Here is a 17,673-nt window from a genome sequence, read left to right on the forward strand (position 1 = left end):
AGAAAGCTGATGATATAGGTGCCAGTCTGTGTCTGAAAGCTAGAGAACCGAGAGCACAAGGGGCAGACCAATGTCCCAGCTCAAGTAGCCAGGCAGAGCTAATCCATCCTTTCTCACTTTTTTGTTCTAATCAGATCCTCAACAGACTGCCCACCCACATTGGGGAGGGCTATCTGCTTTACTCAGTCCACCACTTTAAATGCTCATTTCTCTCGCAGACCCCATCACAGGCACATCCAGAAATAAGGTTTTGCTAATATGTGCGTCTGTGGCCCAGTCAAGTTGATACATAAAATTAACCATTACCATCTCGCACTCTGGGATAGGAACTTGTGCAATAGAATAATTGGGAAACCACTAGGTCACTTTTTTCTAGAGCACAACATGTGAAAGACAGAGGTGGGTAGGGTGGTTTTAAAACATGCTTGCAAATTCTTTGACACTCACCCATCAAGTGTCTCTGGGTGGGCTTGTGACTGCTTTGTCCAATAGAGTGAGTGGGGGCGATTCCATCTGGTTTCCAAGGTTAGGTTATAGAAGGCCATGTAGCTTTTACATGCGTATGAAACCCTGAGCTGCCATGTAAGATGTTTGAGTAACAGGCTGCCACACTCATATGCAATTGGGATTCATTGAAGGGTTTAAATCAGGAAATAACTCATTTGCAGGACCATTGGCAGAGTAACTTAGTTAACAGCTATCTATACTAAAAAAAGGGTAATATGCTATTTAGACTAGATAGACTGGTCGTCTTCCAGACATCATTCTGGACGTCATTCCTGACAAAGTTGGGGCCCAGGCGAAGCTACCTGGGGTCCTGGGTGCCTGCCGCTGGCTGGAGGAGGGAAGCTTGGATCCCGGGTGCAGGGTCTGAGGCAGAGGCGGTTAAAGGCTATCAGGCAGGCAGGCAGGTGAGTGGTTAGGAGCCAGAGCCAGAGGTCCTGGATTGAGAGAGAGATTCCAGATTGCGAGAGGGTGCAGGCTGGGCTGAGGGACACCCTTCCCTCCCTCCTCCCTTCCATGCAAAAATTTTGTGCACCAGGCCTCTAGATGTAATATGGTTGAAGAAAAACTATAAGGTTTGGGACTAATAAAATGTTATTTAGAATGTAGAGAATACATGTGAAAACTACTTAGAAAGTAAGATATGCAGAATTGATTGATTAGATGCAAGGGTGAGACAAAATAGTATGTCATTTGGATTTCTGGATTATTGGTATTGTCCTTTATAAAAACAGAAATGTAAAGAGAGGAGGAGATACTTTGTGAGGGGAGAATGAGTTTATGTCTCAGAACATATTCAGTTAGAGATATGTTGATGGCAGTTGGGTTTCCATTGGTACCACAGTTTTATTTTTTAAAAAATATATTTTATTGATTTTTTACAGAGAGGAAGGGAGAGGTATAGAGAGTTAGAAACATCGATGAGAGAGAAACATCGATCAGCTGCCTCCTGCACACTCCCTACTGGGGATGTGCCCGCAACCAAGGTACATGCCCTTGACTGGAATCGAACCTGGGACCCTTGAGTCTGCAGGCTGACGCTCTATCCACTGAGCCAAACCGGTTAGGGTGGTACCACAATTTTAGAGGACCCTTCCACTCATGCTATCTCTGAGTAATTGATGGGGGCTGTCTGGAAGGTTGAGTTGAGGATTCTGGGAATGGTCTTGACTTGATGGGATGAAGAGGCATCATCAGTGATTGATGTTTACCTGAGACAAGGTCAAAGAGAATGATCATTTGCCTGATGTGTGTTTGCCAGGTTTGATAGTAATGGTTGGAAGTATCAAGGTTTTATGATATTGAGAGGCAATAATAATCCAATGGAGGTTCCATGGGAAACACCAACATTTCTCTCTTTTGGAACCTTCATACCTTATTTTGAGTACAGACAGTCCTCGGGTTTACATCGGACTCGATGTACATCATTTCGTGGTTACCATCTCCCATTTATTTATCAAAAAAAAATTCCGTCATTTCGATGTATGTACATATGTGCTTTATGTTTTTTACTATTTATTTACCACAAGTAAAGGTCAGGAATTGTTATCTTCCTTTAAATTTTTTTTTTTACTGTTTCACTTCATTACTGCTGTGTATGTGCTCCATGTGAGTGACGTAGGTGCTTATCTGGTGGGTTCCAAAAATCACGTTATGTGGTGCCATAGGAGCAGATCTCCCATGTAACCTGAGGACCTACTATATAATGAAATCTGAAAAAATGTTCAGAAAGCCATCATGGTTTATGGGGTGGTGCTCTGTGGTAACTGACCCATGATGATTCTTGATAATTACAAGAGCTGGCAATGGCAAGGGAGTATCTTAGGCTTCCTACTTAGTAAAAGCAATAGGAAGAGGTAGAATCATGGAATTATGGAATTGGACAGAAATTTGGAGTTTGGTCATTCCAATCCTTTCATGTTACTGAGAAGAAGATTGAAGCTTGAGGAGACGTGTCTTGCCTAAGATCATGTAGCTTTTATTAGCTCTGCAATTGCTTTGAAATCTATACAATAAACTTTTCTTCATAGGACAGAGCCAGTACTGGAAGCTGGCCTACCTGCACTGTGGTAACATTGGCTTATAATGAAAAGATTAGTTGCATAGCAGACAGAATTTACTATGTAAATGCCCAGGGAGAAGCAGGGATGCCGTCCACAGTGAGGATATCCATTCCCACCCATGGCTGTCAGAAACTGGTAGCCCAGAAGATACCTTCAAGTTTTCAGGGAAGGATAATAGATGTTTGGGAGAGTTTCCAGCATGGAGGTTTCTGTAACATCTGTAGCCTCAGAACTTAGGAAGAGCAAGCATAAAAATGTGTTTTTGCAATTGTTTTTTATGGATTTAAGACTTAATCTGTTTAACAGATTGTCCTGCTTAAAAATTATGATTGCTTTTAGCTGACAAGCTGGATTTTTATGAACTGATTGATGCCGGCTGCCAGTTGTCAAGGCCAGTGGATGTTCAAAATCGGCAGTCCCCAAAGACCTTGTGTTGATTGGTTTAAAGAAGAGACGGGAAGATTTGGGGGTGGAGAACATAGAGTTTTATAAAGCTAATATGATTTTTGAAAGTATTTGAAATACAAATTTCCATTAGAACATACAAAAAGTCAAAGTAATCCAAGTTTCATTCTTCTTTGTGGGTTGTTCTAATGCTTTCTAAGGTTGTGGGGTGCCCTCCTTCATCTTTTATTTGCTTCTTATTGAATTTTTCAACAGTAAAACCCTTTTCATATTTAGGTAATGCAAAGGGTTTGTATATCTTTACAGCTACAAGTTTGAATTATGTACTTTGTTAGGAAGGAAGCTATGTTTTGAATTCAAGACAATATTCTCCTTATTATAACAAAAACCACCAAGTATCTATATGTCTTCAGAAAGACATGGTGAGGCCTTTTACATGGATACATTCTTGAGTGGTAAGTGTGGCAGTTGTTTGAAATTCAGTTTTTTTTTATTTTATTGTGAGATCTAAATCTATAGTTGAGCATATTAACAATGCTCTCAACATTCCTATGTGAAGGCGTTATCTTTTTATTTTATGCTTAAGGAAACTAAAGCAGGAATAGAAAGAGAAATCACTTCCACTTTTCTAGTCTGAGAGACCAGGAAAAGAGTGGTATTAATAGTAACAGAAAAGTCAGGAGGTATATTTTGGGGAAAGAGAATGAGTAGGATTTAGATATGTTGAATGGAAGTGATTCAGTTCTGTCCCCGGTATCTTTTATTTTTATGTAAATGTTTACACCTGCTTCAATTCCATGTACATTTTAGGTGACCATATAAATGTATAGAAAAGGAATTTTCAAAATGGGTTGGAGGCAGAAGCTGCCAATGCAATGGGGGTAGGGGAGAAAACAGGGTTCAGAACTGGGGTGCGAAGGAGGGCTGCACAGGAGCAATGGAAGCATGTTTGCAACGTTTCCAAACAGAAGTGTTAGTTCAAGTCGAGAGAGATGGCTGACACTCTGGAAGTATTCTTGGTATTTAAAAGGGCCATTTGAGGGGTAGTATTATTGAAAATCCTGTTCTGTTTATGATTTTCATCGTTTTCCAAGTTGGTAGGCATGAACTACAGTCAATCCCTGACCAGTTCTTTCTTCTTGCATGGTTTTTCACAAATTCCCCATTGCTGGGAATAACTGCATCCATTTTTACCTGTTGGCATTGCCTAGGTTTATATAGCCAGGAATTTGATTCTACTCTGGTATCTTTAAAAGCTGATTCCAGGATGCAACCAGCAGTGCTGCAGGCAATAGTAGCCTTGAGCCTTACGAGAATGTAATTTAGAATTTAGCTTTGGGGAAATGATGTTTTATGCATTTATTACTGCATTTAGGATTCACATTTCAATGACTGATGCCACATATTAGAAAAAGTCTCTTAGATTTTATGAACTACAATAATGCTTTATTGACTGCTGGCAACTTACGCGTGTGGCAGCGAGGGAGTCAAAATACAGTGCTTACCATGTTGCTCTGGAACAGGTTCCCAGGAGAAAGGCTTTGGGTGACCACGATGGTGTGTATTTTCAGGAGGACTTCCCACTTCAGTCCCACCCACCACGCACCACACACGTGCTGAGGCTACTTATTTCATCACGAGACAGAAAAACAGCGATGCTTCTTAACAGTTTATAGGAGAGCAAGTGTTTAAGTGTGACTTTTAAAAAAGAAAACACACTGTAATGATGCCTCTGGAGACGCAAAGAGCTATGTTGAATTCCTGCCAGCACTTTCATTCTCAATTGGTGGATTTAAATACAGTGCTTTCTGTGGATGAGACAGAAATAACATTATTTTGTTGTTGATTCTCCTTCCATTCTCTTTGTCTTAGGTAGAGTAACATTCTCTGTGTCCATGTTAGCATTTCTTGAGCACTCAGTGTTTGCTACCCTGTGTTAAAATGAGATGGGACACAATTGTCCTGTGGCTCCGGATCCCCTCTGGTGCATCTGCCTCTTCATGGCCTTAACAACCTTTGCTCTGAGTCAGTGTAATTGTTCTGATGTGTATATTAATCTGCTTAGATTCATTGTATATTCACGTTTTGCACTCACTAATTAGATTATGGGTCTGTAATAGATTATTGTTCTGTAGTGTTAGAGCATTACTTTGCTTGGGTACACAAAATGCAAAGCAGTATTATTAGGGCAACCATTTTCAGTAGGCTTATTTAGCCACGTTTGTCTTCTTATAGTTTCATTTCAGTTTCGTCCTCACCCCTAAAAGTTTATAACTGAACTCAGTCATGAGAAGTGACCAAAGCGGATGAGCATGATGTGAAAGCAGAGGCCTGGAGTCACATCCTCCCTGGAAGATGCCCCTCTGTGGGTAGTTTGTTGAATTTTGGCAGTCACTCAACTGTGCTTTAGTTTCCTCCAGTGTAAAATATCCATAAAATAGTAACTGTTTCCATGGGTTGGGAAAAACAGTGCCTAGTATAGAGGAAGTACTAAGTGAATATTAACAAACAACAAAAGCAAATAAATGAGAATCTTAAGCATCCATCTCTGAGGCTTAATCACAGATTTTTGTCTCGCAGTGAAGGTGGGTGCCCATCCCTGTAGGGTGCTGTATGAATTATCATGAAAGACTGCTCCATCAGTTATCTATTTCTGCATAAAATTCATTCCCAACTTTAGTGGTTTAAAACAACAAAAATGATTTTAAAATAAAACTCTGAGATGGCAGTGTCTGTGGTCAGAAATTCAGGAGGGGCCGAGCAGGCAGTGTTGGCATCGGTCTATCAAGCTGTTGTGTTAAGATTGTGGCTGGGGCCAAGGATCTCTTGAAGGCTCCTCAGTCACGTGGCAGGTTGTGAGGATGGGGGCTCTCAAAGTCTGGGGCTGGAATAGTAGGGTCTCTTGGATATCCCTCTGTCTGCGTAGTCTCTTCATGTGGCTTTTCCAATATGCCAGCTTCAGGATGGGCAGACTTCTTAAATGTTAGCTCTGATCTCCCAAGTTATGAATCCCAGGAGAGAGAAAAGGCAGGTGGAGACCACATCACCTTCCGTGACCAAGCCTGGGAAGTCGGTGTCCCTTTCAACATAATCTATTGGTTGAAGCAGTTACAAAGGTCACCAGGTTCAAAGTGAGGGAGTGGGGAACTCACTTCTAGGTGAAGGGGTATGGGCATCACACTGTAAGAGAATGTGGGTGGTGCATTTTTGGAAAATACCATGTGGACAACTGCGAAGCCTCTGGTTTTTAGATGATTGTGTAACCTGGATGGAAAACTTTTAAGAATGTGGCCTCAAATTCTCTGCCACTCTGTGCTCATCAAAACCTTAGTTGTGAGAAATACTATTCAGGAAAGATTTAAAAAAAAAATTCTGCCTTTTGTCTCTGGATTAAACCAAATCATCAGGGAACTCTTTGGGTCATTACAGAAATACTTCACCAGACTTGGTCTTTGACCTTAAGTCACTGGCCAGTATTGGAGAAATGGCCTTATAAAAATCACAAATGCACTGAATATAAAGATCTTTAATCACCAAGGCTCCTTTTCTCAGTCCTTATCCACCCATTTCCCTAAGTCACCTGTGTATATTCTTTGACCTCACACTTTACTTCATATCTAATTCATCACCAAGTTTTGATGTTCATCGTATTTCAAATCTGTCCCCCTTTTCCCACATATACCTGGGGATGGTCTTTCACAAGAGGAGATCATAGCTCAGATTTGGTTTTAGTCTCTCATTTTGGGATTAAAATTAATGAGAGAAATGAAGAAAAGAGAGCACATTTTAAGTAACATTTATCATTGATTTTTTTCCCAACAAATTTTTTCGGGTGCTGAACCACAGGCATAGCAATCATTGGCCTGTAATAATTACATTTCATGTTGAACTATCTTAGCATCTCTGGGTTTTGTTTTTTTCTTACCTTTGTTTTTTCTTAACTTTTTTCTTATATTTACATATAAGCTTCATTGATTGTGACTATAATTTTTGGACTCTGGTACATAAAACTGATATAATTAGATTTCTTAGCTCAGAGCACAGTGCCATCATTGATCCATGCAAGGTTTTTCTTTTTCTTTTTATATATAAAGTTCAAATAACTTCTATTTAGATTGAAAAAACCCCCACAATTATTAAAACTGCATTAATAGTCAAAACCCTTTGTTATAAAAATTCTAAAAACTATTTCTAGATAAGGCAGAAGTTCTAGGTTAATAAGACCAGATTTGACTCGAGACTATGCTTTAAATTGTAGAGAATGGAAAATAGGTTATTTACAGAAAACATTATCTACATATGTACTCAGGTACAAATTTGGTGACAAAAGAGACTTTTAAAAGCATGTGGAAATCTCAGACGAGGTCTCAAAGAGCTTAGTTTTGTTTTCTTGGATTTTGAAACCGCCTTCATCCTCGACCTTGGGAGCCAGATAGTACTTTAAATGTCCTGTATCAGCAATTTTATACTCTACAACAAGGGGTACAGCTGCAGACATGCTGCGTGTTACTATAGGAGAGAGTGGAGTAGCTTCTGTAAAGAAGTTCAGATATCTCAGTATAAAGGTTAGCTGAACTGGCTCATCCATCTCTATGGCAACAGCTTCCTCTTTATCAACATTTTGTTTGTGACAACTTAATATTTCCATTTCCAAGTTCCCCACTGGCAGAGAATTTCACTCCATGTTTTGCACAGGAAATTACAACAGCATCTCCAATGTGACTGAGACCTCGGCATACACGCCCAAATTCACCAGAAGGCATCTTTACTACACAGCTATCCTCCTGTTCTGGAATTCCAAGTTGTTCAACATCCAAATCCATTAGCTTCATTTCATAGTCTGGAACCTTTTCTTGGTTTGGAGCTTCAAATACTAGTGCCAAGGTGTCCGCATTATCTTCAGCCCTTAGTTACCAGCACAGTTTAGTATCTTGGACATGCTGGTGAGGTTCACACCCCTGGCCAGGTTGCGGTCAAAGCCCTCAGACCGCAGAGTGAGCTCCACCAAAGAGACGTGGGATGACTCCATGCTCTGCAGGTTCACGCTGTTCGAGCTGATGTCCCAGCAGTTCTCACTGATGAAGTTCTTAAGTGCCTCCAGCACCTCTTTCAGGATGGAGCCCTGGACCAGGCTCTCTGTGAACATGGTGGGGGAGTCGCAATGAGTGTGAAGGAGGAGTAGCCGGCCTAGGCTTCACAGAGCGAGCGGGCTGCCGCAGCGGTGAGAGCCTGAGACCGAGGGAGATCACAAGAACACTTCGCTTGCAACCACTGAATACCGCCGGGTCTCTCTTTTTTTTTTAATTTTTTTTATGTGTTATCTCTCTATCTCCATTCTCCACTCTTACCGCCTTGGTCACTCTTACAGATAGTTATTCTAATGCACTCATTGTTCTTGATTTTGGTATACACTCTTATTAAATGTTTATTGTTGTTTTGTGTACATGTATTTTACAACTACATAAATGATATTCTTCTATAGATCTTGTTCTACTTATTACATTCAAAATGTCACTTAAGACTATGTTTAAAATATATCCAGGTTAAAAAAAATTTCTTTAGCCTCAACTATTCTGATTTTTTCACAAATTAGGATAGATTAGGATCTATTGTTCTTTATATGTTGTGTAAACCTACAGTTAAATTGTAAACTTAAAGTTTCTAACAGCTTGAAAAGGTATCAATCTTCTCTTTTCAGGTGTACTGATTTTGTGTTCATCTTTGTATTTTAAGCCTGCTGTTAAAAAAATAGCTGTTCTTTATTCCTGAGAAATCTACTTTTCCAGACCCTTCGTTCAACCCTTTCTGACTAAGCAAATATTAAAAAATGGGTCAAAAGCAGTGTTGCACTTAACACAGGGATCTGAAACCGATTTTTAGGACTGTACTTCACAAATACTCTACAAATTTAGGCCTGGCATTTTAACTGAATATTTTTCTAATTATAGAATTAAAGCATCAGCAATGGTGTGTTTATTCATTCTGACTATTTACCACCCTCTTGACAGCTGACATGGGTAAAGAGAGGTCATTTCCCCCTTTGGCTTGTCTTGGTGTGTATTTGCTGGCTTTGATTAGCAGCCCCATTGAGCAATCTGAAATAAATTAGGATCAATGGAATGGAAATCTTAGTGGTTTAAGCAGCACTGTTGTATACATAATGTGTCTGAAACCCTACATTCCTCTCCTGGCTGCATCTCCTTGTTCCTTGTCCTTCCAGGGTTCTGTTGCTAAAGTCCGAAGTACTGGACTCCTTGCAGGAGAGCTGGAAGTAAAAGAGAGCTCCAGCTTCAGATACAAGGATCATTTTGTTGACCTGCTGAAAGTTTAGGTCTTGGTGGGTTCACACTGAAACAGATTTGAGCCTTAAGTAAAAAAGGAAATTTTCTTACTATTTTTTTTTTTGAGAGAGGAAGGTGTATGTGAAATAGAGAGATATGGATTTGTTGTTCCACTTATTTGTGCACTCATTGGTTGATTCTTGTTTGGGCCCAGACTGGAGATTGAACCCGCAACCTTGACATATTGGGATGCCACTCCGACTACCTGAGCTAGCTGGCCAGGACTATTGTTCATCTTACTCTTAAGTGGTAGAATGTTACTTGCATACGTTTGCATCATCCAGACAAATAGGCAGGTATTAAAGACTTCATTGTGGGTAGCATACGGGCAGGATCAAATGGAAACACGTATTTTTTTGTTTTGTACTTGGGCAAAGTTCTACTAAAAATAGGTAGGAAAGGCAGACAGATGAGCTTAGGGTTAGTACTGTTGACATGGATCCATTGTGTGTGCCCTTCATCTCCTCTCCTTCCTTCCCTGGGCAGTTTTTCATCCCTCCACTCCACCCCAGGCCTTGCTGCCTGGCATCGAACTCTGGATGGCCATCAGTGAGGCATAGGTCAAGTTAGAATTGGTCTTGGTGAGGGTATCTGTTACAAACATGAGAAGCCATAAACACTGGGATGCTGGCAAACAAGAAGCTGATGGAAAGGAGAGGGGGGCTGTGTGTTCATTAGTGCTCTTCTTACTCAGAAAGCACGAGACTGAGTTAGGAGATGCACCTCCCGCCTCCTCTCTCGCCAGGAAAAACACAACCTTTGGAGAACAGGGGCATAAGAAACTGCTGGCTAAGATCTTTCTGCGCCTGCTGGCACTCGAAGTCCCCATTGCTGTGGTTAGTCTTGCTGCTCATTCTTGGTCTTAGTGCGCGTGACTTTGGCCTGATTTATCTGTCATTACTCCAGAGCTATGCCACTCAGGAGGATTTGAGTACAAAAACTTTCTCCTGAGATTACTGAGAGGTCTTTTCCTTTTGAACTGAAGCAGAAATAACCTTTGAAGGCTTTTGAATTTAAACAGTACTCCCACTGTATCATAGCAGTCTCATTTTACCTAAACAACAGCAACTTAGGTCTGGAAGCATAAGTTTAGGTTGCTTTCAATTGAATTTATATTATTTCACTTTATTTTTTAATAGGTTTCATGATAGCTATGTGAACCATGGGGCTAGTTAGAAATGGGCTCTTTCTCAGGTCAAAATGGAAGACTTTTCCCCCCAGGAAAGTCTACGCAAGAGAATATAAACATTCAAATTCTTAAATAATCAGAATTATCCATTATTAGATTTTTTTAACCCTATAATTTGATAAATAGGTGAAAGGACAATAAATGCCTATTGATGGTGACTTTATACTAAACCCTCATAAACTGTAACCTGATGTCAGGGAAGCTCTGCCTCTATTTCTTTTTCTTTTATTTGCATTTATTTTTTAACTATTTATTGTTGAGATTATTACGGATGTCCCTCTTTTTCCCCCCTCATTGCCCCCCTCCCCCCAGTTCCTGCCCTGCCTCAGGCCTTTGCTATCCTATTGTTTATGTCCATAGGTAATGCATATATGCATATAAGATTTTTGTTTAATCTCTTCCTACCCCTCTATTCCCCTTCTCTCTGAGAATCATCAATCTGTTCCATTTCCATTCCTCTGATTTTATTTTATTCACCAATTTATTCTGTTCATTAGATTTCTTATTCATTTATTTTGATTTTTAGATTCAATTGCTGATAGGTATGTATTTGTTACCATTTTGTTGTTCATATCTTTTATCTTTTTCTTCTTCTTCCTCTTCTTAAAGAATACCCTTCAACATTTCATATACTACTGGTTTGGTGGTAATGAACTTTAGCTTTTTCTTGTCTGTGAAGCTCTTTATCTGACCTTTAATTCTAAATGATAGCTTTGCTAGGTAGAGTAATCTTGGTTGTAGGTCCTTGCTATTCATCACTTTGAATATTTCTTGCCACTCCCTTCTGGCCTGCACAGTTTTTGTTGAGAAATCAGCTGACAGTTGTATAGGCATTCCCTTGTAGGTAACTAACTGCTTTTCTCTTACTGTCTTTAGGATTTGCTCTTTGTCTTTAGCCCTTTTCATTTTAATTATGATGTGTGTTGGTGTGGTCCTCTTTGGGCTCCTCTTGTTTGAAACTCTCTATGCTTCCTGGACTTGTAAATCTATTTCTTTCACTAGGTAGGGGAAGTTTTCTGTCATTATTTATTCAAAAAGGTTTTCAGTATCTTTCTCTCTTCTTCTGGCACCCCCATGATGCAAATGGTTGGTACGCTTGACGTTGTCCCAGAGGCTACTTACACTATCTTCATATTTTTGGATTCTTTTTTCTTTTTGCTCTTCTAGTTGGGTGTTTTTTGCTTCTTCATATTTCAAATCATTGATTTGATTCTTAGAACCCTCTACTCTACTGTTGAATCCCTGTATATCATGCTTCATTTCTGACTGGTCCTTTTCCATGTGTTTGGCATTCTCACTAAGATCCTTGAAAGTCTCACTAAGTCCCTTGGAGGTTTCTAGAAGATTCTTGAATAACCTTATAACTGTGGTTTTGACCTCTATATCCAGTAGTTTGCTTTCTTCCATTTCTTTCATTTATGACATGTTTCTTTGTCTCGGCATTTTGACTGCTTCCCTGTGTTTGTTTCTATGTATTGGGTAGAGCTACTATATCTCCTTGAGTTGGTAGAGAGGCTTTGTCTAGGTGTCCTAGTGGCTCAGCCTCCCCAGTCACCTGAGCACAGTCTTGTTGTAGTTAAGACTTGATTGCTATTGGTGTCACTGGGTGCAATTGACATCCAGGTCAATTGGTTGTGAGGACCAGCTGTGACTCCAGTGGGAGAGCTGCTATGCAGGAGACACCCCTATGGAGCAGGACTTGCTTTGGTGCTCACTAAGTCTGCCCCTTGAGTGTATTGCTTATGGATGTGAAGAGTTGTAATCTGGAATGATCTGACACTGACCACTGGTACACTGGCTCTTGGGTCTCCAGGGAGGTGCAAAGTCAGCCACTGCCTGAGGCCACCCAGCAGGAGCTACAGAGAGATCTTCAGATTCCTCCTCTTTGTATTGGGTTTGTAAGTACCCAGACGAGGCCCAGCTATGAAGCAAGGCAGGCTAGTGCTGGTTCTGGTGCCAGGTCTTGGACCTTTTATTGATAGGTTTTGGGCTCCTTGTCCTGCTGCAGCTTATTTGAGAGAATTTAGCTTGAGCAGTGACAGGCCATTCATATGCAAAAGCCGCTACAGGCAGTTTGGGTGGGGCTGTAATATAGATGAGGTGGCGTTTTAGGGAATCACCAGGGTGGAGCAAACAGAAATGGCTGCCAGTCAGCCCTGTGACCAGGGAGGTCTCAGCACAGGACAATGATCCCTGTGAGTACCTCCATCTGGGAGAAAGCAGCCCCCAACTTCCTGCCCCAATGCCAGACAAATGTGTCCTCCAGAGCCTAGCCCTGGTGCTGGAACTCCGAGGAAGCAGGACTTTGTAAGTTCAGTTTGTGGTGCCGGCCTTTGAAGAGGAACAGCTGGGTCTCCAGCAGCCTCTGTGTCACTGAGCCCCAGTCTGCACTGGTTTTCACAGCCTATAGTTATGGGGACTTCTTTTCCCAGCTCTGGGACCATCAGCTGGGCTTCTGGGGTGGGGCTGGGACTCCTTGCTCCTTAAGGGTGGCCTCCACAGAGAAGATCTCTCTCCTGATTAAAAGAGCGGCACAGGCCCTCACTGGTTTGGCTCAATGGATGGAGCATCGGCCTGTGGACTGAGGGGTTCCAGGTTTGATTCCAGTCAAGAGCATGTACCTTGGTTGCAGGCACATCCCCAGTAGGAGGTGTGCAGGAGGCAGATGATCGATGTTTCTCTCTCACTGATGTTTCTAACTCTCTATACCTCTCCCTTCCGCTCTGTAAAAAATCAATAAAATATATATTTTAAAAGAGCGGCACAGGTAGGTGCCAGACCAGCCCGTTCTGCACCTCCTCACCTCCTACCAGTCTCAGTGTGCTTTTTTCATTACTTCTCTAGTTGTAGGACTTCCATTCAGCCAGCTTTCCAGCCATTCTGGATGATGGTTGTTCTGTATTTTAGTTGTAATTTTGATGTGGTTGTGGGAGGTGGCGAATACAGGCATTTACCTATGTTGCCATCTTGATTCCCTACCTGCCTCTATATCTTAATAACTCCAAAGTAACTGATCCCCGAAGTATGACCTTAGGGACCACAAGTATCTGATCATCAAATAGAAATGGCATTGTATTTCCTGTGCTGCAGTTAATAAATCAGGAAAATAGACAAATGCCTTTATAAACATTTTTGATCCTGAGGGTTGAAATAGAAAGGATTTTTCTATGTAATTGTGACTTGACCAGAAAAACCCAATGACCTAGAACTTCTCCTTCCTTGAGAATTCCAATCAATTGTGGTTTTGAAGTATTTACATGGGGATCATATTGCATGCACCATGTGGGATCAGACTGAACAGGGTCATGGCCTCATACGTCAGGGAACCTAAGTCTAAAGCTCAGTTTTCCAAAGGTGAGTAAGATTAAACTTCTGCCTTTGGAATCAGACCCATATGTATAATAACACCACCAGGATTCAGTTGTCCTTCCCCACCTCCCAGCCCCAACCCAGCATGGGGGAAATACCAAATCTAGCTCCAATTTAGGCTCTTTTGGCCTCCTTTCTCCAGGACTTTACATTTTCTCTCACTAGATTACTTTCTATAGAGATATTAAACCCCCGATGAAGACTGTATTAGAAACCCATTACAGGATAATGTCCCAAGAAAATTATTCTTTTGAAGTTTGATTTGAAACTTATGCTCCTCATTGATACAGGCAGCAGGAGCATGGGAGACCCAACTCTGAAAAGGGCTTGTTATGAGTTGGGGAAGCAGCTTGAATCCTCAGCATCATTGTATAGACTTAAAAGCAAAGCCAGACAAGAAATGAGATCAAGCCTAGAATTTGGTATCTGTTAGTAATTTCAGAGCCACATGTCTGGAGAGTGACAGCATGCTCGTTCTCTAGCAGTTTTTTTTTTTTGAAAGACTGATCAGTATAGAGTTGAAACAGGATTTTAACTTTTGATTCTTATTCTCATTTCAAGATTTTTCTTTCCCCCTAAATTTATCCATGCAAATACCCCTGTGATATACTTGAGCCAGAGCACAACTAGCTATTTCACATATCATCAGATTCTTTCCTCGGCATGAAGAAACAGCAGAATAGGAGCAAATTCCTTTAGGGACAGAGCATGCTTTGTAGTTTTCTATTTTAAACGCAAATCATCCAGGCAGAACTTGGTTGTCAGTAAAGCTGTTTGTTTTCATTGGCAATCAGCATGTTTAGTCTGAGAGTCAGGGACTGGGGCTCAGAGGTAAGGCCTGAAGGTGCATTGTCTAAGCTGAGAGAGAGCAAAGGCGGCAATGGTCTGGCCTCTTTCACAGAACCATCTGATGCTTACCTACTTGGTTACGAGTGTGAAATGTGCACGTGTTTTTTCTTGTGTCACAGGCAGAGCTTGAGGTTGAGGTGGTGAGAGGGGATACACAGCAGTTCTTGGTTTGGAAGCTGCATTAGAGCTTTTCCAGAGTGGAGAATGGAGCGGATCCACACCTCTCCCCAGAACCCCTCATGCCTTCTCTTCCTATGTTCTCCATCTCCTTCCTTCCACATTTCACTCTCTTCAACAAATATTTGTTCAACCTATGAAACTCAACAGAGGGCTTAAACTGTTCCCACTGAATCCCAATCCCAATCTGTTAAGCCTCAGTTTTCTTAACACTAAAATGGAGATAAAAATATTGTCCATTGCAGTGGTTATAGTGAGGATTAAATGGCATGATACTAATTCAGCATTCGGTGCCTGGTAGATAGGAAGTGCTTAATAGTTATGGTACCTATTTATTTATGTTTAAATTTTTTATGATGATATATATATATTTATCAATATATTGCATAATTAATTAAAGTTATTATTATCAGTCTGAAGTATGGTTTTCCATAGAAGTGATTTTTAAATTGGGTGCAGGTGGAAGAGGAGTAAGAATTTAGGTGAAACTTCTTTTGACTGGAGTTTTCCCTGGGAAATCTTTCAATGATGAGGAATGTTAGTGGGGGAAGGTGGGGCACCAGTGCAGTTGTCCTCTGTAAACCAGGGTTGATAAGAGATACTGCAGTGGGACTGAGCACTCTAATAGTAGTGAAGGTGATTGGATTCCAGAATGGCAAAGCCAGGTGCTGACACTTAACTGTCAGAGGCAAGGTGGACATAAATACCATGATGGGCCTGTTGGCAACAAGGGCGAGGGTGGCAACCAGGGGACCTTGACCCTTAGGGATCTGTGGAAATAGCTAGTATGCCATTCTGTTCCCAGGAGTGAGGTAGATGGACAGCCAGCAGAGCACTGCTAACCTGTATAATAAAACAAACAGACAAGCAGGCAGATTGACAAACTATGGGGTAGCACAGGAATAATGTTAACTACTGCAATAGGAAAAGTTCAGTCCTTCACCCAGGTTCTCAACTTGACCCAGATTTTAGACCCAGAGCCTTTTGGATGAAGGGTGTTAACCTGTACATCAACACACTTTATATTAGTGTCTCTCTCTGTCTTACTGACTTACTGGGATCATTTACATAACTCAACTATATAACTTGTACTCAAATCCTTGTTTCAATGGTGCTTCTATGAACCAGCCACCTTAATAAAATGTACCTTCATTTTGTGTGTGTGTGTGTGTGTGTGTGTGTGTGTGTGTGTGTCTGTGTGATTATTTGTATTGAAGGACTGGTGTCAGTCTATGTGTCCATGTGGCCTGGGTAATGCTGGTCATCCTATAATGTTGACATTAATAGTTATTATGCACTTACCAAAATTTTCCTACCTCAAGGGTTGCAAACTCAAATGCACACAGGGAACAGCGAGGTTAGAAAAATGAAGCGGGAGTCAGTGGGAAGTGGTGGGATCTCAGATGAGCCAAAGGGTGCATGTCAGTTGATAGCAATCCTTCTGATTCTGCTTTCCAAGACAAATGAGAAGCATGATTTTAATGTAAATCATGATTTTTAAATGTCAGCAACTAATTCGAAATTACAAAAATCTTTCTATTGGTTTTCTATTCCTGGGAACCAGCCATTTGCATCCTCTGATGTCATCTAGTTAGACTTTGGGCAGATCCTCTGATACTGTATTTTGGATAGAGTCAGCTTTTTCTGTAGTTTTATTTTTATATTATAGCTTAATTTAGAAGTTTTAATTTAATGCAGAAAACAAAATTCATCATCTTATTTTGTTTAATTCAGGGTGTCACAGCAAGGAAGCCAAATTTAGTAGAAACGGTCATATAGAAACCCACGGAAGAGTTCACTGTGCATTCTTAGTCTATATGATGTACAGCTGAGAGAACAGATTGACTCATTGCTACCAGTACCCTTGGAATATGGTTTAAGAAAGAGTTGATTTAACCTCAGCTACCAATATGAGCTATTGTTATACTATATAATATGTATAAAATTAGGCATTAAAATATAGACTTACTGATGACAGACTGCCTAAATCCAAGGGGTTAATCCAGAGCAGGTTCTTTATTCTGTTTCTCCACTTTTAATTGTGGGTAGGGCTTTAACCGATTTTCTCCCCTACTATGAACTAGGGCAGTGGTCAGCAAACTCTTTAGTCAACAGAGCCAAATATCAACAGTACAATGATTGAAATTTCTTTTGAGAGCCAATTTTTTTAAACTTAAACTATATAGGTAGGTACATTGTTATTAACTTAATTAGGGTATTCCTAAGGCTTAGGAAGAGCCACAATCAAGGGGCCAAAGAGCCACATGTGGCTCGCGAGCCACAGTTTGCCAACCACGGAACTAGGGCATATACCAGAAACCTCTGATTTATAATTTTATGATATATTTTTAATAAATGAAAGTATATTTGATCAAAGATCCAGGAATGGCAGGCAACAATAAACTTCAAAACTAAAATTGTTGCAGTTACTGAGCAATGCCAGGTATCTCTCATAGGATGGACCTACATTCTTCTGCCTGGTCCTCTCTGTACAAGGGCTTTCCAATAGAACAATAATGCAAGCCACATGTATAATTATAAATTTTCTAGTAGTTACATTAAATATACTAAAAATAAATAGATGAAATTAATTTTAACAATGTTTTATTTAACTCAATATATCAAAAATATCACTTCAACTTACAACAAACATAAAAATTATTGATGATATTGTTTGAATTTTTTTCTCTTTCTAAGTATTTGAAATGTGGGGTGTATTTTACACTTAAAGCATGTGTCAGTTTGGACTAGCCTTATGTCACATGCCTGATAAACA

The 17,673-nt window shown here is 40.5% G+C and overlaps 1 pseudogene; it reads right to left on the reverse strand.

Moving 5' to 3' along the window:
- Window positions 1-7,187: 7,187 nt before the first annotated feature.
- Window positions 7,188-8,118, reverse strand: LOC132234307 (proliferating cell nuclear antigen-like; annotated as a pseudogene).
- Between the last annotated feature and the right edge of the window lie 9,555 nt (window positions 8,119-17,673).

The sequence above is a fragment of the Myotis daubentonii genome, chromosome 5, assembly GCF_963259705.1.
Source record: "Myotis daubentonii chromosome 5, mMyoDau2.1, whole genome shotgun sequence".
In the NCBI taxonomy this organism is placed as follows: Eukaryota; Metazoa; Chordata; class Mammalia; order Chiroptera; family Vespertilionidae; genus Myotis; species Myotis daubentonii.